The sequence below is a fragment of the Callithrix jacchus genome, chromosome 15, assembly GCF_049354715.1.
Source record: "Callithrix jacchus isolate 240 chromosome 15, calJac240_pri, whole genome shotgun sequence".
Taxonomy (NCBI): domain Eukaryota; kingdom Metazoa; phylum Chordata; class Mammalia; order Primates; family Cebidae; genus Callithrix; species Callithrix jacchus.
The window spans coordinates 7,707,006-7,731,851 of NC_133516.1; the positions used below are offsets into that span (position 1 = coordinate 7,707,006).

At 43.1% G+C, this 24,846-nt stretch overlaps 1 pseudogene; it reads left to right on the forward strand.

The window, feature by feature from the left end:
• Positions 1–21,396: 21,396 nt before the first annotated feature.
• LOC100405313 (phosphoribosyl pyrophosphate synthase-associated protein 1 pseudogene) lies at positions 21,397–22,599 on the forward strand (annotated as a pseudogene).
• Positions 22,600–24,846: the final 2,247 nt, after the last annotated feature.

Sequence of the window (24,846 nt, forward strand, 5' to 3'; positions counted from 1 at the left end):
GAGGCTGAGGCGGGAGAAACACTTGAACCCAGGAGGTGGAAACTGCAGTGAGCCCAGATCACACCATTGCACTCCGGCCTGGGTGACAGTGAGATTCCATCTCAAAATAATAATAATAATAATATTGGTTCACTTCCCTGTTCTCTTGTATTTGGAGTTATCACGACATCATTTTAAGTAAAAAGATTCTTAAGCACCCAACCCAACCCCATTTGTGAATAGCAAAAAGTGACAAAGACAGAGGGAATAAACAAGGGCTCCTGAATGAATAAAGAAAGATTGAACTGAAAGTCTAGAGAGGTTTAAAGAGAAATAATCGGTATGTGTCAAAGATGTTTAGCTGAGAAAGGAAAGTGGAAGAATAGTATTTTTGTTTGTTTGTTTGTTTTAAAGATGGGGTTTCACCATGATGGCCAGGCTGGTCTTGAACTCCTGACCTCAGGTGATCCACCCACCTCGGCCTCCCAAAGGGCTAGGATTACAGAAGAATAGTATTGTTTTGTTTTGGGTTCGATTACTGGAAGGCGTTGTATCAATGGTCTGTATATTCACTGGGTCAGGAAGCAATGTCTGTAGTCATTCGAAACAAAGCCCCTGAGAATCGATAAGTCCACTCACTTCTCTCTGAGTCTGCCCCTCTCCTATTATGTCTTTCAGAAATAAAACATTGAAAAGAAAAAGGACCATCCAGCTTATATTCGGAAATTAGCTATCCTGTCTCCCAAAAGAGAAGACATTTCTCATATTGTTCAAGAACAACTTTCTGAAATAAATTTGCCATTGTTTCCACAAGAGAGGGAAATAACTAATGTATATATTAATAATGGTAAAGAGAACAAGGCCGGGCGCAGTGGCTCAAGCCTGTAATCCCAGCACTTTGGGAGGCCGAGGCGGGTGGATCACGAGGTCAACAGTTCGAGACCATCTTGGACAACATGGTGAAACCCCGTCTCTACTAAAATTACAAAAAATTAGCTGGGCACGGTGGTGCATACCTGTAATCCCAGCTGCTTGGGAGGCTGAGGCAGGAGAATTGCCTGAACCCAGGAGGCGGAGTTTGCGGTGAGCCGAGATCGCGCCATTGCACTCCAGCCTGGGTAACAAGAGCGAAACTCCGTCTCAAAAAAAAAAAAAAAGAGAACAACCTGAGTCATTTGTATTTTTGTATTTATTATGAGCCAAGCACTCTGCCAAGTGCTTAGGAACATTATCTTGTGTGATCTTTTCAGTAGCCCTCTATGGGAGACTTTATTCATTTATTTATTCATTTTATTTTATTATTACTTTTTGAGATGGAGTCTTGCTCTGTCACCCCAGCTGGAGTGCAGTGGCACAATCTCGGCTCACTGCAACCTCTGCCTCCCAGATTCAAGGGATTTTCCTGCCTCAGCCTCCTGAGTAGCTGGGATTACAGGTGCACACCACCACATCTGGCTAATTTTTGTATTTTTAGTAGGGGTGGGGTTTCACCATGTTGGTCAGCCTGGTCTCGAAATCCTGACCTCGTGATCTGCCTGCCTCAGCTTCCCAAAGTGTTAGGATTATAGGCGTGAGCCACTGCACTCGGCCAGAAGACTATTCACGCCATGGATGAAGAAACTGAAGAGGTTAAAAGATCTGGCCCAAGAGCAAAAAGATTTGTATCCACGTGCGGGATCCTAGAGCTCACCTCGTATGCCATTATAAACCAGCAAGGAGCTGCAGCTGACTACCCAGACCAAAACAACGCAGATTTCCACAAGCAAAATTGCTGGGGAATCAGGCAGCCCTTCCTGGGCGAATGCTAGTTACCTTCACGGTCTCTTTCAGGCCTTCATGGAGTCTCTTAAATTATTGTTACCTCAAACAGTTGTCTTTCCTAATTGTCACATGACCTTGCTACTCAGAGTACTCCACAAAGCTTGTCAGAATGGCAGACTCAAAGCCCCTGGCCAATACGGAACTATACACTTAATATTTGCTAAGGGAATCGATCTTAAATGTTCTCACTAAAGAGAAGGGCTTGGGTAACTTTGACAAATGCTAGATGTGTTCATTAACTTGATTGTGGTAACCATTTCACAATACATATGCATATCAAATCATCACATTTTATACCTTTGTACACCAAAAATAAAATTCTAAGCTCCCCAACCAACTGAATGAACCTCTCCTCTTGGCTAAGGGCAACCAGAGTTAACTTGGGGCTGGGTGCAGTGGCTCACGCCTATAATCCCAACATTTTGGGAGGCTGAGGAGAGAAGATCACTTGAGGCCAGGGGATCAAGACCTGCCTAGGCAACATAGAGAGATTCCACCTCTCCTAAAATTTAAAAATATTAAACAGGTATGGTGGTGCGTGCCTGTAGTCCTAGCGACTCCGGAGGCTGAGGTGGGAGGATTCCTTGAGTGCAGGAGTTAGAGGTTGCAGTGAGCTATGATTGTGCCACTGCCCTCCAGCCTGGGCATCAGAGCAAGACCTTATCTCTAAAAAACAAACACAAAGTTAACCTGAAACACTAGTTCAAGCCATGATGAGAATGGGTGGTGTGACATGCCTCAATTCTCCTCCCTTTGGAATTCAGGCACAACTGACCAGCACTGACAATAAAACAGAAACCTTAATATGGACAAAGCAGGCTCTGTAGCAAGAAGATGGCAGCATTACAGATAGAAGTCCCTGAAATAACTAAAAGTATTTTACCCTAAAATATATTTCTTTGACGTATTTTGAAATGGCTCTGCAAAGCTGTCTCTTGTGGGGAAAAATTTACATTCTGTAAAGAATCCTTTTCTCTTTCTGGGTCTTTTACCTGATAAAGGAGAGAATTATTAATAACTAAGAGTCTGGCACCTTTTGAAGTCTGATAGGAAACATTTACAATCTATTCTCTCTGAAGCCTGCCACCTGGGGGCTTCATCTGCATAATCAGAACCTTGGTCTCCACAGCCGGTTTTCTTATCCCAGACACTTTCTTCTATGGATTCTAGGTCTTTTAGATAAACCCCTTTAACCAATTACGAATCAGAAAATCTTTATGCCACCTATGACCTGGAAGGCACCTGCTACCCTTCCCTTAGAGTTGTATCCTTTCTGGCCCAAATCAGTGTGCAGCTACATGTATTGATTGATGTCCTGTATCTTTCTAAAATGCATGAAACCAAACTGTAGCCTGACCTTGGGCAGATGTTCTCAGGACCTCTTGAGACTGTGTCAAGGGCATGTCCTTAACCTTTGCAAAACAAAATTCTAAAGTGATTGACACTTGTCTGATACACTTTTTGGTTTATACCTTAAATATATACAACTTTGTCAATTATACCTCAATAAAGCTGAAAAAATGAAATAAACTCCATGTGAAAGGGTAAAGGGCAAGTAGAACAAATAATTTTTGAATTGAACAAAAATAGGAGAGGCCTGCACAACACGTTATGAAAATATATTCTAAGATTATTATTGCATTGGTACAGAAATAGACGGATGTTTTAAGATCTGCATAGCGGCCGGGCGCGGTGGCTCAAGCCTGTAATCCCAGCACTTTGGGAGGCCGAGGCGGGTGGATCACGAGGTCAAGAGATCGAGACCATCCTGGTCAACATGGTGAAACCCCGTCTCTACTAAAAATACAAAAAATTAGCTGGGCACGGTGGCGCGCGCCTGTAATCCCAGCTACTCAGGAGGCTGAGGCAGGAGAACTGCCTGAACCCAGGAGGCGGAGGTTGCAGTGAGCCGAGATTGCACCACTGCACTCCAGCCTGGGTAACAAGAGCGAAACTCCGTCTCAAAAAAGAAAAACAAAAAGATCTGCATAGCACATTATTGAGAGAAAAAAAAGATGCAGACTAACTTCAGTTACAAATGCTAATCACACCATAAACAGCAACAGTAAAAAAATTAAAAGGTCCTATGTAATTTAAAAGCACATTAAAGCTTTAGAAACAAGGATGAATACGGTCTTTTCCATGAGGATTCTAAGGCCCTAAACCTTAGGAAACCATTCTTTCCTCTCCCTCTGTCTTCCCAAAACAGTCTTGGTCATTTGGGTTTCTCTATTTAGTAAAGATTTGGGCGAATACAGTTTGGAAAATGCAAAAGCATACGAATGTTAATATGTTGCAAGAAAGTTCTGAAAGTAATGGCGTCTTCTCTGCCTTCAATACACTGAGGCCAAGGAAGCAGTCTTATGCAGTCATGTGTCACCTACCAATGTTTCAATCAACTATGGACTAGATATTCCACAGTGATTCCATAGATTACAGGGAAGCTGAGAAACTCCTATCACCAAGTGACTAGGCAACATGGTAGGGCAGCGTGTGGTGATGCTGGTGTAAACAAACCCTGTGCTCCAGTTGTATGAAAGTACAGCAATACCATCAGGTAGACACAGTACACAATAGTGATAACAAGCAACTGTGTTGCTGGTTTATATATTTGCTACACTATGCTTTTTATTGTTATTTTCGACTATACTCCAACTTATAAAAAGAAAACAGTTAACTATAAAACAGGCCCAGCTGGCCTACGTGGTGGCTCACACGTGTAATCCCAGCACTTTGGGAGGCTGAGGTGGGTGGATCACAAGGTCAAAAGATCGAGACCATCCTGGCCAGCACAGTGAAACCCCATCTCTACTAAAAATATAAATATGAACCGGGCGTGGTGACGAGTGCCCGTATTGCCAGCTACTTGGGAGGCCCAGGCAGGAGAATCGCTTGAACCGGGGAGGCGGGGGTTGCAGTGAGCCGAGATTGTGCCATTGCACTCCAGCCTGGGGACAGAGTAAGACTCCATCTCAAAAAAAGAAACAAAACAGTCCCAGCCAGGTCTTTTAGGAGGTATTCCAGAAGAAAGCCTGGTTATCAAGGAGGTGACAGCTCCTTGTGTGTTGTTGGCTCCTGCAGCCCTCCAGTGTAAACGGCAGGATGTGGAGGACGGAGATGGTGATACTGGTGATCCCCACCCCGTCCAGGCCTAGGCTACTGTGTTTGTGTCTATGTTTTTAACAAAAACTTACAAAGTCAAAAAAAAATTTAATTGAAAGAAGCTCAGAGAATGAGGATATAGACAAAGAAAATATTTTGTGTGTGTACACATTTAGTTTTATTGTAACAAAGCAACTTGTACACTTTTAGTTTAAAACTGAGCATCATCTTTCCTTTCCAGTGAAACAAAAAGAAAATTTAAAAATAAGCAGGAATAAAATTACAATAGAGAATGTCAATTCCAAATAAGATCCTACAGGTTCTGCTGATTCTCCCATTGAGTGGCAGGGCTCAAGTCATCATTAGGAGAGAATTTATTTTAAAAGTGTCATCTTAAACTGCAAGGATGTCTGTCAAATGTCACAATTAAACATGCCAAAGGAGAAGCCATGTTGTCAAAATGCCCACATACCCCACCCAAATATCTCAAACCCACCCTTTTTCTATATTTTCTATAACCCCATAGAAAATATTTTTATACAGCTATACAGTGTGTCTGTGTTTTAAGCTGTGTTATTACAACAGAGTCAGAAAGTTAAAAAATAATTTAAAAGTGTATAAGGTCAAAAAGTTACTGTAATCTAAGCTTAATTCATTATTGAAGAAAATATTTTTATAAATTTGGCGTAGCCTACGTGTACAGTGTTTACAAGTCTGTAGCAGTGTGTAGTAACGTCCTAAGCCTTCACATGCACTCACCACTCACTGATACCCGGAGCAACTTCCAGTCCCGCAAGCTCCACTCGTGGTGCCTTTTACACGTGGACCATTTTAAATCTTTATACCGTATTTTTATGGTACCTTTTCTCTGTTTAGGAACACAAATACTTACCATCATGATGTGATTGCCTGCAGTATCAGTACAGTGCCCTGCTGTGCAGGCTTATAGCCCAGGAGCGACAGGCCATACCTTGTAGCCTAGGCTGTAGTACGCGCTTGCGTCTAGGTTTGTGCAAGTACATTCTACGATGTTTGCGAAATGACAAAATCACCTAAGGCTGCATTTCTCAGGATGTATCCCTATTTTTAAACAATGCATGACTGTTATAGAAGTTATTTTCTAGTCACCCATAGTTGACTTTTTGAGGTGAGTAGTATTCCTCTCATATAAAACAGCCATGGGATGCACAGGTGAACACAGACTTTGAGGAGGGAAAACGGAGAGAACGTTGGTAGCAGAATTTTAAGTTTTAAATAAAGTAGGTATTTGCTTAGGATAGCCTTTCTGCAAGACAAACTGTCAATGCGCGTTAAGAGCGTTAAAACTCTGACTTAGATCCTAAAGATGCACACAAAGATTAACGAATTAAAATTTCGTATGTGCCAATTGTTTATAATAGAGAAAATTTATATATATAATAATATATGATTAACTGAATTATGATCTAGCCACATAATAGAAGCATAATCAGTCGTAAATATTATTTTTTATTTGGGAAAAATTCACTATATGCTAAATGTAAAGGTAAACTCACAAAATGAAAATGGAGTATGTGCCTTTCAAAGGGAGGTAAAGAAAAAAGTTAATACGAATTTTATGCAAAAACATGTATATAGCAATAATAACTGAAAAGATATACCAAAATATCAACATTAGTTATTGCTCAGTTTTAAACTGTGGATACACTGAATTAATTTATAATTTTTAATATTCACCAAATTTTCTTTTTTTTTTTTGAGACAGAGTCTCACTCTGTCGCCAGGCACCAGGCTGGAGTGCAATGGCGCGATCTCAGCTACTGCAACCTCCGCCTCCCCAGTTTGAACAATTCTCCTGCCTCAGCCTCCCAAGTAGCTGGGACTACAGGCATGTGCCACCACGCCCAGCTAATTTTTGTATTTTTTAGTGGAGACTGGGTTTCACCATGTTGGCCAGGATGGTTTCCATCTCTTGACAGCATGATCCACCCGCCTCAGCCTCCTAAAGTGCTGGGATTACAGGCGTGAGCCACCCCACCCAGCCTTTGCCAAATTTTCTTATAATGAACACATACTGTTTCTTTCTTTTTCTTTTTCTTTCCTTTCCTTATTTTTATTTATTTATATATTTTTTTGAGACAGGGTCTTGCTCTGTTGCCCAGGCTGGAGTGCAGTGGTGTGATCTCAGCTCACTGTAGCCTCAACCTCCCAGGCTCAAGTGATCCTCCCGTCTCAACCTCCTGAGTACTTGGGATTACAGGTGTGTGTCACTACACCCAGCTATTTTTTTGTATTTTTTGTAGAGACAGGGTTTCTCCATTTTACCAAGACTGGTCTCAAACTCCTGGGGGACTCAAAGGATCTGCCTACACTGGCCTCCCAAAGTGCTGGGATTACAGGCGTGAGCCACTGCGTCAGCCCATGAACAGGTATTACCTCTATCACTAAGAGAAGACATTTAAATAACACCAAAACATATCGTTGGTACTCCTTGATTATTTCTTCTGATTTCAAGTGTTGAGTGGGAAAAGGGAGCATACCTTTGATGGAGCATTCTATCACTTTTTCTACTCACCACCACTGATTTGGAAGAAGTCACCCTCCAAGGACACCATAGTCACTCTTTGAAAATGACAAAAATCTGACTACAGACATCCCTTCCTTATTCTTCTACTAAATTCTAGAATACAACGGTAATTCTTTCCAAGGTCAAAAGCCCATTATTTTGGAATAATTAGATTCATAGGAAGTTGCAAAGATAATACAGAGCGGTCCTTTTTACCGTTCACCCACTTTCCTCCTGAAGCAACTTTTAATTATGAATTATTTCATTAATTTTATTATTAATTTTTTTTTTTGAGACAAAGTCTCACTTTGTTACCCAGGCTGGAGTGCAGTGGCAATGATAATAACTCCACAAAGCCTTGACCTCCTGGGCTCAAGCACTCCTCCCACCTCAGCCTCCCAAAGGGCTGGGATTTCAGGCATGAGCCACCATGTCTAGCCAATTTGGTTTTTTCTTCTAGTTGAGATGAGTGCTGGGGAGCAGTGTCAGTTCTAAAGGCAGATCTAACAGTCTATTCTGTTTCTCTACTTTGAAAACACGGAAATCACTTTTTTCTAAGTTCCTACAGTTTATTCTGAGTCACAGATGTTTGAAAAGAAATTCCGGCCTGTACTTTTATAAAGTTCTGCAATACCAACACATAAATGTATCCACTTGGCTGTAGTTTCGGTTCAAGAGTGCATTTGTGCCACACTTCTCCATTACATGAGATTATTCAGCACTGGCAATTACTCTCTTTGGCTTGGGTGGTCTAAAATTGGCTTCATCAATTTGCAACATTGAGGCTTAAAAAATATATAATTGGGCAGGCTGCAGTGGCTCATGCCTGTAATTCGAACTTTGGGAGGATCACTCAAGCCCAGGAATTCAACGCTTAGTGAGCTATGATTGTGCTACTATACTCCAGCCTAGTCGACAAAGTGAGACCTTGTCTCTTAAAGGGAAGTACTAATAAAAATAATATCAATTAAGTCACATATTCTTTTTCTGACAGTTTTTCTCTGTCTCCCAGGCTGGAGTGCAGTACCACATCTTGGCTCACTGAACCACCTCCTCCCGGGTTCAAGTGATTCTCCAACCTCAGCATCTTGAGTAGCTGGGACTACAGGCATGTGCCACCATGCCTGGCTAATTTTTGTATTTTTAGTAGAGATGGGGTTTTACCATGTTGGTTAGGCTGGTCTTGAACTTCTGACCTTGAGTGATCTCACATCAGCCTCCCAAAGTGCTGGGATTACAGGCACGAGCCACCACACCCAGCCAAGTCACATATTCTTGATGATGAGATTTACACCTGATTTAAACAGACAAAACACTACATTTTTTGCCAAGTTGCTAAGGTGAAAGCACGGCGGCACAGAAGCAGCAGGAATCTATGGTTACGTGTAACATCAGAGTACTGTGACCTGGAATCCTGTGGCCCAGATTTCAATCATGACTGTCTTAGTCTGTTTTGTGTTGCTGTAACAGAATGCCAGACTGGGTCCTTTTTTTTTTTTTTTTATGTCATTTGCACTGGAGCACAAACTCCAAGGCTCAAGTGATCCTTCTGCCTTGGCCTCCCAAAGTGCTAGAATTACAGGCATGAGCTACTGTGCTTGGTTCAAGACTGGGTACCATATTAAAAAAAAGAAACTGATTTCTTATCATTCTGGATCCTGGGAAGGTCAAGGTCGAGGAGGCCTGAATTTGGCAAGTGCCTTCATATTGTATCATCCGATAGCAGGAAGTGGAAGGGCAAGCAAAGGTGAGAGCAAGAGACAGAGAGGGCTGACCTCACTTTTCTAACAGTCTGCACTAGTGATAACGAGCCCGCTCCTACAATAATGAAATTCACCCATTTATGAGGGCAGAACCCTCATGTCCTAATCAACTCTTACTAACTCTAAATACTGTCACAGTGGCAATCAAGTTTCAACATGACTTTGGAGAGGACATTCAGACTGCCCCTGGTCCACCCAGACTCACACAAAATACTTTCAGTACATCCCAATGGCCCCAAAAGGGTTTAACTTGTTCCAGTACCAGCTCAAAAGTTCAAAGTCCAGAGTCTCATCAAAATCAGATATGGGTGAGCATCCAAGCACAATTCATGCTGAGGAAATTCCTCTCCATCTGTAAGCTTATGAAATCAGTAACTTACATGCTTCCAAAATGCAATGTTGGAACAGATATAAAATAGACATTCCTTTTTCAAAAGGGAGAAATGGGCAAGAAAGGGATAACTGGTTGACAGAAAACCTAAAACTTCACAGTGAAAACAACAGCATGCCTTAAACCTGGAGAATAATTTTAGTTGACCCCGTGTCCTGCAACCTGGTTCAAGACTGGTCACCATATTAAAAAAGAAATTGATTTCTTATCATTCTGGTGGTTAAGGTAAAACACAAGTCAGACTTATCAGAATTGTCCACTGTCAGCCATGGTGATCTTCTTGCTGGCTTTGCCATTCCTGGACCCAAAGCGCTCCATGGCATCCACAATATTCATGCCTCTTTCACCTTGCCAGAGACCACATGCTTGCCATCCAACCACTCCATCTTGGCAGTGCAGATGAAAAACTGGGAACCATTTGTGTTGGGTCCAGCATTTGCCATGGACAAGATGCCAGGACCTGTATGCTTTAGGATGAAGTTCTCATCATCAAATTTCTCCCCATAGGTGGACTTGCCACCAGTGCCTGGGGTGTGAAGTCACCACCCTGACACACAAACCTGGAAGAATTCAGTGAAAGCAGGAATCCTTACAACCAAATCCTTTCTCTCCAGTGCTCCGAGCATGAAAGTTTCCTGCTGTCTTTAGAAGCTTGTCTATAAACAGCTCGAAGGAGACGTAGCCCAAGGTTCACCATCGAAGGCGCTAAGAACCCCGTGGGGTTGACCGTGGCTGATAATACGGGGCTCCCCGCAGTCGGGGCATCTGCAAAGCTAAGTTGCTTCTCTTGATTCTAAATATAACCTCTGTTAAGACTGGACAAAATTTTTACCCCTTACCAAATAATGACTTAAATAACCTTTTTTTTTTACTTTCTGTAGATTATTTAGATGGCTTAATCCCATTTTGGTTTTAAGATAGTTTTTTCTTTTCTGATACTATCCTAAAAAGACTGAGGATCGAATATGTTAATCAAAGTGAAAATGTTAAACAAATTGTATTACAATCAATATAGTTTAAATAATTTTGAACCATCCTTTACCCATTCCCTCAAAGCTGTTTAGTCTCCTAAAATTGCAGAATCCAGAGCTAAAAAAAGGACATTAGGACTTTTCTGGTTCAGCCTCCTCACTTAGGAGTTACGGGCACATTGTCTCTGTGTCTTGGTCTCTGAAAATTTGTAAAGTACACATTTCAAATTGTGAAAAACATGACTCTCAGAAAAATACAAAATGAGCACATATCAGTGGTGTACCCCAATTAAGGAGGGAATCCATCAGATGTTAAACCAGCTCAAAGAGTAACTGAGAATCTAGATTTATATAGGCAAACCAATTGATTTCCACCAAAGATTTAGAATTGGGTAATCCTCTAGCAGGGCCAAATATATAACCCTTGGGGTTCTGCTCCTCTGGATAAAAATTATTTGTATCCCTACTGGACAAATACAATCTATTCTTATTATTTACAGATCCCATATCTGTGAATTTGCTTACGCACTACAGCTTATTTGTCACCCCTAAATTAATACTCAAGACACATTTGTGCTCCTTTGAGGCCGTGCATAGAGCAGTGAAAAATCTGAGTTGCCTGATGTGCCCACTCATAGTTGAGTTCAAAAGAGGTGGCACTACCTCCATGTGTCAGGTTTCACACCGTAACCAAACGTCCTTCTGCCATCTGTATAGTGCTGTACTTTTTGCATCTTTGTGCTTTTTGTTGGCGATTTCACTCTTTTCAAATGGCCCTCAAGCATAGGGCTGAAGGGCTGTTTAGTGTTCCTAAGAGCAAGAAATCTGTGATGTGCCTTGAACAGAAAACATGTGTGTTAGATAAGTTTTGTTCAGGCATAAGTTATGGTACTGCTGGTCATAAGTTCAATGTTAATGAATCAACTATACATAGCTATCTATGTATCTGTCTATCTATCTAGATATAAGTATCTTTACACAGAAACACACACAAAACAAGGTTATGTGTTGATCAGTTGGCAAACATTTTCTATCTTGAGGCTTATTTTTGCCATAGAAGAAATGGTTCAGTATTTGCTAACTCATGGCAACTTTATAGAACATAACTACCTTGAATAATGAACTCAGTTGTAACTACAAGTTAGTCTCTGCCCCTACAGATTTATAAAATAGCCTGTAAACAGAAAGCCAAGACTAGCCCTGTATCCTATGTCAACCCAGTATTTCTTTTGCTTATTTCCATTTGGGTAACATTTCTGGCAATATTTAATTAGCTTTGTAAAATGCCTTGACATGTAAATGCCTTAAGCTATGAAACATAAAGCAGGATATACTCCTCTGGTAATACTTTGTCCAGTACTAGATGGAGTGTATTTTTCTCCTCTTAACCCCCAAATTGCACTGTCTTGCAATATATAAAACTCAGTGTCGGCTGGGAGCAGTGGCTCATGCCTGTAATCCCAGCACTTTGGGAGACTGAGGTGGGTGGCTCACTTGAGCTTAGGAGTTTGAGACCAGCCTGACCAACATGCTGAAATCCCGTCTCTACCAAAAATACAAAATTAGCCAGGCATGGTGGCAGGCCCTTGTAGTCCCAGCTACTCAGGAGGTTAAGGCAGGAGAATGGCTTGAACCCAAGAGGCAGAAGTTGTACTGAGCCAAGAATGTGCCACCGTACTCCAGCCTGAGTGACAGAGTGAGACTCCATCTCAAAACAAAACAACAAAAACTCAGTATCATGCACTTTAAACATCGCCACTTAGAAACCATGTTTAAGCTGTTATTCCTTGGCTCTTAAATCCCTTTCTGCTATCCCTGCTCTTTGGAAAACGTGCATTTCAATGTTGCAGTTGTGATATATGTTTTTCCTCTAATACAACGTAAAATTGTGTTCAAACCATTACAATCCCCTTAGAGAAGTTTAGAGGACATCATTAAGGAAGCATTGTTAATAATAAGAGCCACCTGGCTAATTTAAAAGGCTTGCAGTAGTAGCATCAGAAGATGATTCATGCTGTTCTGCCACCCACCAGTTGTGTAATCTTGAGTAAGTCATTTAATTACTCTGTGCTTTATTTCTCATCTCTGAAATGAAGTTGATAATCACCTAGGCTGCTTCCCTTCCATTATGATGTTAGGGCCAAACTAGAAGCACATAAAGCAAACAAGGTCTAACCTAATCCCAGGGATGAACATAAACTGAAATTTGAAGAAAGTAGAGGGAAAAGAAAGAAAGAGTTTGTGAGAAGTTTCAGGTGGAAGACAGATGTACCTGTAAAGTGTTAATTTTACAGTTAGGCTTGGGACATTGAAAATCCATTGTGAATGGAGGGACAAGGAAGCTGAGAGTGAAGATGGATTCGGATACAGGTTCTGAGAAGGGCACGGTGGCTCACGCCTATAATCCCAGCACTTTGGGAGGCTGAGGCAGGCAGATCACCTGAGGTCAGGAGTTCGAGACCAGCCTGGCCAACAGAGTGAAACCCTGTCTCTACCAAAAATACAAAAATTAGCCAGGCACGGTGGTTGGCCCCTGTACTCCCAGCTACTCAGAAGGCTGAGGCAGGAGAATCGCTTGAACCTGGGAGGTGGATGCTGCAGTGAGCCGAGATCACCCCACTGCACTCCAGCCTGGGTGACAGAGCAAGACTCCGTCTCAAAAAATAAAATAAAAAGATGCATGTTTTGTAATTTGCCTTTCCTTTGGGAATTGTAAATGTTCTTTAAGTAATTCTTCCATTAAAATTTAAAAAATAATCATGTGTTTCTTTACTTAATAAATCCCTTATTAGGCAGACATTTCTTTGCTGATTTTGCATTGCTCACCATCTTACTATTGTGACATTTATTTCAGGAACTCTTAACCTAGCTTTTCCAATTTCCAGCTATTACCATTCACCTGTGCCTAAAGCTGCAGAGTCTTTGTATATCTTTTGGCTAATACACAAACATGAAAAGAAAACAAGAGTGTCCCTGACATTTCCTACGGTATGCCAGTGAGCATCAGAGGGTTCCAGAGGAATTTCAAGAGGAGCTCCTGGTGGGTGACACAGGACAGACTCTGATCCTGTTTCACTGGTGTGGCAAAGCACCAGCACAGTGAAGCCCAAAGGGAGGATCTGAGGGGGTTGACACTGGCTAGCCCATTTTTAAAAACAAAAGCTTTGCCCCAAATCCAGCAAGCTGAGTAGACACGCAAACTGCTGCACTGCTCTGAGCTGCATTACTAGGGAAGACCTAAGGTGTGAGAAACAGCTTTAAATCAAGAATTACAAGGTTGTCTCGCCCTGTGAATGGTGAGCCTGTGACTGCAACTTAGAAAAATAAAATCAAAACCGTTTAAACATCGGGCCTCAGAAAATAATCATCAACTTCTTTTAAAAACATATTGGCATAAACCAACCTGGAGAAATCGGGCCTGTAACTAGACAACACGTCTATTTAAAAATGCCCCTTCTAAGGAAAATTTAAGACAGAGAAAGCTTTCATCCAAAGCATGGGACATTTCATTATTTCAAAATCTAACCAAGTCCATTTTAAATAACAGTCATTTACTGCAAAATGTGCTTATTATGAATGTCTTTAGACTTGGAAAGCAAAATATAGAATATTTAATAAGCCAGTTCCTACCAGTGTTTAACAAAGAAAGGCATATTGTTAACTGCAATGAATATGCTAGTAGCATTTGGAGGAAGAAACATTATACAACCATAGTCTTATCATATCATCTTATTTTGTTAGAGAAATCTTCAAGTGCTATAAGCACCAAAAATTAAATGTTTTAAAATGGGTCGTATATGGTGAGCACTAAAAATAAAATCGTAATCCTCCAACTGTCTAAACAGACCCTCTCTTCGCCAAGGGAACGCCAGAGAAACCGTGAAAACCGAGTTCCCAGCCGTGATCGCGTGGCAGGTCGGATCCCCTCACTTTGCAGCTTAGAAGCAATAACTGACGGGCGTTAATGTTAAGAGATCGTAAGGGCCGGGCGCGGTGGCTCAAGCCTTTAATCCCAGCACTTTGGGAGGCCGAGGCGGGCGGATCACGAGGTCAAGAGATCGAGACCATCCTGGTCAACATGGTGAAACCCCGTCTCTACTAAAAATACAAAAAATTAGCTGGGCATGGTGGCACGTGCCTGTAGTCCCAGCTACTCGGGAGGCTGAGGCAGGAGAATTGCCTGAACCCAGGAGGCGGAGGTTGCGGTGAGCCGAGATTGCGCCATTGCACTCCAGCCTGGGTAACAAGAGCGAAACTCTGTCTTAAAAAAAAAAAAAAAAAAAGATCATAAGGCTGACAGAACAGTGGCAATAAGATACCAAATTATAAATAAGACCTAAAGCCCTGCCAAGCGAAGGTTAGGCATGTACTCCTGTACGTATAAACAAACTAGGTCCTAACCGCCACGAGGTTGCTGTTTTTTTTCTTTCTAGCAACTAAACAAGCACTGGCCTCAAGATAAGCAATATTAAAACACTTGCAGCTTGGCCAGGCATGGTGGCTTGTGCTTGTAATCCCAGCACTTTGGGAGGCCGAGGCAGGCAGATCACCTGAGGTCAGGAGTTCGAGACAAGCCTGGCCAACATGGTGAAATCCCATCTCTACCAAAAAATACAAAAATTACCCAGTGTGGTGGTGCCTGCCTGTAGTCCCAGCTATTCAGAAGGCTTAAATGGGAGAACTACTTGAACTCAGGAGACAGAGGTCGCAGTGAGCAGAGATTGCGCCACTGCGTTCCAGCCTGGGCGACAGAGTGAGACCCAGTCTCCAAAAAAAAAAAAAAAAAAAAAAAAAAATCCACTTTCAGCTCATCCACTGACAGACACTGAATGATCCTCCTGTTCCAAAAGCCATAACTATAGCTTAGATTGGACAAAAGACTGATTTCTGTAGCTTTCTCCCCATAAGACACTACTGAACAGGGACTGGTTCTGATATGTTGACAGAGGCTGCATATTTGCGAGCCTTTGAGTTCCTGCTTCATCTTTTGACATATAGGGCCCAACTCTAATGCATTTAATGTTAAGTCTCCACCCCACAGTGAATGTGGGATGCAAGTAAGTCTGTGTTTTTTTAGTATGCATGTGTTAGGACCCCCCCTTCATGAATATTCATAGCTCCTCCTGTAACCTGTTGAATATGTATGTTTAGCCAACTCTTTCAGCATAAATTCCTATTCTAATCCCTCCTCCTTGGAAGCACCTGCTTCCAGCTTCAACCAGAGGCTACACTTCCTGCCTGCAGGTTGTGATCCCTTTCTTAAGACATAAAGCTTACCTTTTAAAACCAGGAGCAGTGCACACGCTGTAATCTCAGCACTTTGGGAGGCCAAGGCAGGCAGATCACAAGGTCAGGAGACCAAGACCAGCCTGACCAACATGGTGAAACCCTGTCTCTACTAAAAATACAAAAAATTAGCTGGATATGGTGGCACGTGCCTATAATCCCAGCTACTCAGGAGGCTGAGGTAGGAGAATTGCTTGAACCCAGGAGGCGGAGGTTGCAGTGAACTGAGATGGCGTCATTGCACTCCAGACTGGGTGACAGAATGAGACTTTGTCTCGAAAAAAAAAAAAGCTCTCCTTTTAAAATTTGTAAATTGTGTCATTTTGAAATTGACAATAGGACCAATGCTAGATTTGAAATCTAAAATGCTCTAATTATAATGTATAAATTTTAGTTATAAGAGGTGATTATTTTGTGACCAAGTGTTCATAACTCTAAAATAACTATCTTGGCCATTCATGATGGTTCAGGCCTGTAATCTTAGCACTTTGGGAGGCTGAGGGGCAGATTGCTTCAGCTCAGGAGTTCAAGACCAGCCTGGGCAACAAGGTGAAACCCCATCTCTACCAAAAATACAAAAAAGTTGCCAGGCGTGGTGGTGCATGCCTGTAGTCCTAGCTACTTAGGGGACTGGGGCAGGAGGATCATTTGAACCTGGGAGGTTGAGGCTGCAGTGAGCCAAGATGGCACCACTGCACTCCAGCCTGGGTGACAAAGTAAGACCCGGTATCAAGAAAACAAAAAACAAACCAACAAAATAAAATAAGATAACTGTCTCTATTTTAATTTGAAATTATTTATTTTATCAGAAAATCATTGTGAATTTTCAGTTCAGGAACATAAAACATTTATAAATACCATATCAATTAAAAGGCATAGTTTTTTAATGGCTATGTTATAGCTAACATTCAAAAAGTTTAATGTATTTTACCATAAAATTCACATCATACAATTTGGTTATTGAAATAAAGAATTCTCCGTAGAATAGAATGAAATCTATCAATTCCACAAGTGAACATACTGGTTTCTCATTACGCTGCTCTCTGAGCCTCCAGTCAGCTGCAGCATACAAAGAAATACAAGTTGCATAATTCTTACTATGACATCAATGTAATGGTCCTAGCACTTTGGGAGGCTGAGGAGGAGGACTGCGTAAGGCCAGGAGTTCAGCACCAGCCTGGGCAACAAAACAAGACCCTGCCTCTACAAAAATAAAAATAAGAAATTAGCTGGGCATGGTGGTACATGTCTATAGTCTCAGCTGCTCAGGAGGCTGAGATGGAGCCCTTGAGCCAGGAGTTTGAGGCTACAGTGAGCGAGGATTCTGCCACTCTACTCTAGCCTGGGTGACAGAGTGAGACCCTATCTCTAAAAAAAAAGGTTTTGTTTAACTTTTTAAAAAAGATTAAAAGAAGTATGCCATTTCTGCAGACAATCTTTTCCTGATACTAAATTCTAAAAGGAAATGTAATTAACACTTATTTTCTACCTTATGTATGCCAGAGAATTGCCATAGCTGATAATGATTTAATCCTCTCAGAGTATATCAGGTTAATCTACTTTCTATTTCTATGAAATATAGCTAGGACTAATTCCAAGGCTTATGCTCTCCACATTTCCCAACTGCTTTGCATACAACACTTTAAACCCTATAATGTATCAAGACACATCTTAAGGACTTTACTAGAAACTCAGAATCATTATTTGTATGGTCATTCTTCTTGTTAACCTCTACGAAAATTGAGGACATATATTTTTTAAATGACTTAGTAAGTTTTCGTTTAGAGTAAGATGGAGTAAGAGTAAGCACATTTCACTCTGTTTCACCCACTGAGTGCAGCTATAAAACCTAGACAGAATGCATGGAGCAGCTATTTTCAGACTCTGAGAAACAAAGATAGCAGATGTACTGGAGAAGGCTAGAATTTGAAGTCTCTTTAAACTGGCAATGACTCTCGTATTTTTTCCCTCCAATACTCCCTAACTTGAACTCAAGACAGTGCCAAACTCAGAAGAACAGTCAAAACATGCAGCCAGGTTAACTGCCTGTTCAAACAAAAATATCAGCTTCCTTCATAGAATTTCAAAAAGGCCCTGCATTAGTTAGGATTCTTCAGAGAGGTAAAAGCAATAGAAAATAGACAGGTAGGTAGGTAGAGAGATAGATAGACAGATAAACAGATAGATAGATATAGAGATATATGAGAGGGGATTCATTAGGAGAGTTGGTTTATATGATTATAGAGACGGAGAAATCCCATAACAGGCCACCTGCAAGCTGGAGACCCTGGAATGTCCGTAGCACGACTTGGTATAAATCTAAAATCTTGAGAACCTGGAGGGCTACTGGTATAACTCCTGTTGTCCAAAGGCCAAGAAAAACACCCGGATTTCTGATGTCCAAGAGAAAAAGAGTGTATCCCAGTTCTGAGAGAGAGAGAGAGAGACAGAGAGAGACCAACTTACCTTTCCTTTGTTTTTGTTCCAGCTAAGCCCCTGGCCAATTGCATGGTGCCTACCTGCTTTGAGGGTGGATCTTCCCCACTGAGTCCTTCAAATGCACATGCCAATCTCCTTTGGAAACACCCACGCCTGTAATCCCAGCACTTTCGGAGGCCGAGGCGGGTGGATCATGAGGTCAAGAGATCAAGACCATCCTGGTCAACATGGTGAAACCCTGTCTCTACTAAAAATACAAAAAATTAGCTGGGCACGGTGGTGCGTGCCTGTAATCCTAGCTACTCAGGAGGCTGAGGCAGGAGAATTGCCTGAACCTAGAAGGTGGAGGTTGTGGTGAGCCGAGATCGCGCCATTGCACTCCAGCCTGGGTAACAAGAGTGAAACTCCGTCTCAAAAAAAAAAAGGAAACACCCTCACAGACACACCCCAAAATAATGCTTCATCACTTCTCTAGATATTCCTTGAACTAAATGGACACCTAAAATTAACCGTCACAGGCTCAGAGCCTTATGATATTCAGAATGTCTAGGCACAACTGAAAATAACAGCATTGGAAGAAAAATAACAATCTCAACTCACATTAAAAAAACAATCAACAGATGCCAACAATGGAATATCACATACATTACAATTACCTGACAGTTTTAAGGTAGCCATCATAAACATTCTCTAAGAAGCGAGGGTGAGCACTCTTGAAACAAACAGTAAGGCAGGAATTCTCAGCATAGAAATAAAGGACCTAAGAAGGAACCAAATGGAAATTTTACAAAGATGAATGAGAAAAGGTTCCTGTGCTTAAAGAGCTTGCACTCTAATTAGAAGAATTAAAAAAATTTTTAGATTACAGTGATACATAAAAGAATAAAGGTTCAAATGAACAGGCTGAAATCTATTCACAGATTTCAACAAAGTCAGTCAAATTATGTGCCTACATATGAGGTGCAAAAATCATGACAATGCATTATGGAAGGTGCTATGATAGAATCATGAACAAAGAGCAGAAGAGTCAGAAGCAGGAAGTGGTTGAACCTAGGGGTAGAGAAGGCTTAGGGTCCGTATATTATTTAGCATTAGGTTGTCCCAGGAATGATGGGGACATGTAAAGTAGTTACAGTTATTTTTCTTTCTTGTAAAAGTCCATATGGAAGCATTCCGGAGCTGGTATAGGGGTTGTACCACCCTCTGGATGCCAAGCTGACTGTGGCTTTCTCTTCCTCCATTTCTAAGTCATGTCCCTCATCTTCCTGGTCCAATCATGGAGTTGTAGCCATCTCAGACATGTTTCAAGCAGCAGGAAGGAAGGGACAGGAAGGGGCAAAGATTTTAATAAGCTGTTTTTGTAAAGGAAACTTCTCTGAAGCAGCTGCTGACATATCATTGGGTAGAAATTGGTTACATCACCTTTCCTAATTTTAAGGGAAATTGTGAAATGCCATGTTTATTCAAACAGCTAGGTATCAATCTAGTGTCTAGGAGATCTGAAGTGGCATCATCAAGATAAAGGACTAGAAGGTTTCAATGCCTGTCTCCCCCATGGAAACAGCAAAAATAACAAATAAACATTTACACACCAATTAAAATAGTTCTAGGACCACTCTGGAGTACAGTGAAGAAGTAGCAGAAACCATGTGAAGCACAAAATAGAGTGAGAAAATATTTTACCTGGGCTCTCATCTTCCAGAGGTTTGAGGCACCAAGAGTGACACCCTCTGAGAGATTTCTCTTTTCCCTTTGTGGGAAAAAGGAGAGCGGAAAAACCCTAGCAGCCCTCATCACCACTGCAGACACCTGTAGCCTTCATCAGGAAAGCCCTCAGGGTCTTCACAGATGCTGAACCCACCTGACCAACCTGCCCAAAGTCCATGCCATTCTGCTTCCCCTAGGAAAGGAGCAATCACTAAATGTTCACCCCAAGATCGGAGCTACTGTGGTACTGCACCATCCACGAGGCTGGAGCTGCTGCTGTGCTGCACGCCAAACCCCAGTCCCCGTGCCAGAGTTGTTACTACGCTCCACCACACCCGGGGTCATGCTGCCGCTGCTCCCTGTTCCCCCTGGGTCTGAGCAGCCTTGGTACCTCCCGGAGACCTGAGTTGCCACTATGTCACATGCCCTGGAGCCCAAGAAGCTGCAGTGTACTCCAGGGACCTGGAACCCAGCTCTATGGGTGACTGGTACATATCCAAGCCTAAGACACCAGCACCAGCACTGTAACAAGCATGACCCTGCCCCAGGACCTAGGCTGCATGTTAATTCCACATGCCCTTGTACCCAGAACCCTGTCTCTGCAGCCAATCTGAGCACCTCTGCCCTGAAACCCAGTGTTTCTGTGGCTTATGTGGCTGCCTATGTGCCTGCATGCCAGACCTGATTCCAAGAAAGACCCTTTCAGTTAGAACTTTGCTCCCACAAGGTAGAAAGAAACCAGAGGGACCCTGGCAGCTTTTGAAACTGAGGTATACAACGTCCTTTGCTGCCACTGCTGGGGCCACTGTCAGCACTGCAGATACCTGCAGCCTAGGCTCCTGAGAATTCTCAGTGTCTTTGCCAATAGAGGCTTCAGCTTATGGAGCTGCAGGGAGACTATGCCACTGTGTCCTCCCCAGAATGATAGCTTCCACACCTCACCTGGCAGATGCTCGCACACTCACCCACAGTTAAAAGACTCTTCCCACTGAAAGCAGTCTGCAGAGCCTTGGAAAAGTGATGGCTCCCTCAATGTGCACACATCAATAACACGAAAAGGCAAGGGAACATGATGCCACCGAAGGAACCCAAACATTTTCCAGGAACCAACTCCAAAGAAATGAAGATCTACAAAGAGCCTATAAAGGAATTCAGGTTGTTTTTAAGGAAGCTCAACAAAATATAAGAGAACACAGACAGACAACTAGGTAAAAAGAACCAAATAGAAGTCCTAGAACTGAGGAATACAGTGTCTGAAATAAAAGATGCAATAAAGACCTTGCCTCTGGGGCGCAGCGAGGGCTCGGCCGCCGCAGACCGTGGCGTGGGGCACACGGGGCGGACCTCGGAGCTCTCCCGCCGCCCCGAGTTTCTCAGGCCTTCCCCACCGGATCACGGGTCTCGCGGTCAGAGCGCTCCAGGTACTGCCCCGCGCGGGGCCGGACGATGCCTCAGAAGCTGCTGCTGCCGCCCCCGCTCCCCCCCGCGGGCCGTGAACCCCGCTGGCACCCGCGACCGAGTCTTCACAGAGCCGCCAAGCGCATCCCCGAGCCCCTCGGTGCTGAACTGGAGAAGTCTGTTGAATACCAAGAGACCAACGGAGAAACGAGCTGAATTGAAAGAATCTGTTCGTGGCCAAGATACTTTGATTACACAGACAATACCCAGAGGTGTGAACGCAGCTGCGACGGAGGCGCTGGTCACGGTTTCTGCACTGAAGACGCCTGCGCCAGGGATCTCACTGGGGTCATCCCCACCTCCCTGCAGCACGCAGAGCAACGTGGGGAAGACGGTTCCACCGCTGCAAGCGCCTCGCGTCCACGCTGCGAAAGCCGCTTTAACTCGCATTATCACTGTGGGTCCTCATCAAAGGAAATGCACGGCTTTCTCAGCTTTCCCGTGGACAACCTCAGAGCCTCACCTTTCCTGCTTCAGTCTATCCAGGAAGAAATTCCAAATTACAGAAATGCAGTCATTGCAGCTAAGTCTCCTGAAGCTGCAAACAGGGCCGAGTCCTGTGCTGGGAAGCGGCGTCTCGGCTTGGCCGTCATCCGCGGGGAAGCTCAGTGCCGGAGCTGGACATGGACGATGGTTGCCGCCACCCCCCACCCTCCATCCACGGTCAAAAACGCTACTGTGCACCCGGGACTGGGGTTGCCGCTGATGACGGCCAAAGAGAAGCCGCTGATGACTGTGGTTGGAACTGTTGGAGGCCGCATCGCAATCATCATGGATGACATTACTGATGATGTGGAGAGTTCTGTTGAGGCCACGGAGATCCTCACGGAGAGGCGCCGACAAGATCTATGTCATGGCCACCCACGGCATCCTTTCTGCAGAGGCCCCCGCCTGATTGAGGAGTCCTCCGGAGATGAGGTGTTGGTGACTAATCGCATCCCTTATGAGGTACAGAAGCTGCAGTGTCCCAAGATAAAGACTGTGGATATCAGTTTGATTCTTTCCGAAGCAACCCGGAGGATCCACAACAGACAGTCCATGGCCTACCTTTTCGGAGACATCACTGTGATGACTAGCTTTCAAGAGGGCCTCGACCCTGGAACTCCTGAGGAAGACATGCAAAAAGCAGTGCCATGAGTGACATACACAGTGTGTCCTTGCAAGGGAGGACTGGAAACAGCCTGGCATTAGATACTCTCTCTTGGTTGGATTGATGGGTAGGAGGCATTAAGACAGTCAGGAAGAAGACAGGGCTAATGGGTAAATATTATAATGTGGCCTTAAATGTCTGCTGTTGTCAGCCCTGCTCCTTAAACAAAAGTTTTAGCCACTTTCCTGAAAAGAATCTGAAAATCTTATTAAAGAGGAGTTAAAGGCAATAAAATAAAATGCAACAGCAGACTCAATCGAACAGAAGAAAGAATCTATAAACTCAAGGACAGGTCTTTTGAAATTATCCAGTCTCAGAAGAAAAGAGGATGAAAAAAGTGAAGAAAGTCTTTAGGACTTATGGGACTCCATTAAGCAAAAGAATATATAAATTATAGGAGTCCCAGAATAAGAAGACAAAGGAAAGGAGGAAAAGCTTATTTAAAGAAATAATCACCAGCTCCCAGCCTTAGCACTGTCATCTTGGAAACCTCCATGGAAGGTTTTGCCATGAAAACCAAATGGAGGAAGAAGTTAATGCACAGGCTGAAGCCCAAAAGAAGAAAGATGAGGCAGAGGTCCAAGGAATTCACTAGCTTGTGCACCCCTGGAGGCCACAGGAACAGAAACATGGAATGCTAGAGAATGGGGGTGCTAGTACAAGTTATTGGATTGCATGCTTGTCTCAATGGATCTAGAACTTCCATTGCCATCTGATCACTGAGACCACTTCTGAGATCCACCTAGCTCATACCCAAAACAGTCCATATTTGTTCTTTGCCCTGGACCTGTGGCATTCTGAACCATTTCTGTGTTCACTTGTGGCCAAGTGAAACAAGCATACAGTAAATCACTTAGTTTACCGTATTATCTGAAGAAGGAAGGAGGAAATAGGAAGGAAGGAAGGAGGGAGGGAAGGAAGGAAAGAGAGAGATGAAGGGAGGGAGAAAGAATCACCAGCTGTGTGTGGCACATGCCTGTAATCGCAGCTGCTCAGGAGGCTGGGGTGGGAGGATTGCTTGAAGCCAGGAGGCTGAGACCACCCTGGGCAACATAACAAGATTCCATCTGAAAAAACAGAGAAGAAAAGAAACAAATGAACAAATGAATGAAAGAGAGAGAGAGGAATCAAGAAAAGAAGGAAGGAAGGAAGGAAGGAAGGAAGGAAGGAAGGAAGGAAGGAAGGAAGGAAGGAAGGAAAATTCTGAAAAATTCTTAAATCTTCGGCAAGATATAGATATCTGTAACCATGAAGCTCAAAGATTCTCATTCAAGTATAACTCAAAAAGAACTTCACCAAGACACACAAATCAAACTGTCAAAAGCTGAAGGCAAACAAAAAAAATTGAAAGCTAGCTGGGCATGATAGTATGTGTCATAGCTACGTGGGAGGCTGGGGCAGGAGGATCACTTGAGCTCAGGAGTTAGAGACCAACATGGGCAAGACAGTAAGACTCTGTCTCAGAGGAAAGAATAGAGGCCAAGGTGGGTGGATTGCCTGAGCTCAGGAGTTCAGGAACAGCCTGGGCAACATGGAAAAACCCCATCTCTACCAAAAATACAAAAAATTAGCTGGGCATGGTGGCACACACCTGTGGTCCTACCTACTTGGGAGGCTGATGTGGGACAATTGCTTGAGCCTTGGAGGCAGAGGTTTCAGTGAGCCAAGATCATGCCACAGTACTCCAACTTGAGTGGCAGAGTGAGACCCCCATCTCCAAAAATAAAAGGAAGGAAAGAAAGAGAGAAAGAGAGAGAAGAAAGAAAGAAAGAAAAAGAAAGAAAGAAAGAAAGAAAGAAAGAAAGAAAGAAAGAGAGGAAGGAAGGAAGGAAGGAAAGAAGGAAGGAAGGAAGGAAGGAGGGAGGGAGGGAGAGAGGGAAGGAAGGAAAGAAAGAAGGAAGGAGGAGGAGGGAGGGAAGGAATGAAGGAGGGAGGGAGGGACAGAGGGAGGGAAGGAAGGAAGGAAGGATGGAAGGAAGGAAGAGGAAGCAAAGGAAGGAAGGAGAGAGGGAGGGACAGAAGGAGGAAAGGAAGGAAGGAAGGAAGGAAGGAAGGAAGAAGGAAGGAAGGAGAGAGAAAATTTTAGAAATTGCAAGAGAAAAGTGACTATTTAAATGCAGAGGAACCCACATAAGTCTATCAGTGGATTTCTCAGCAGAAACCTTGCAGGCCAGGAAATTGGAATGATATATTTGAAGTGTTAAAAGATAAAAATTCATCTAGGAATACTTATC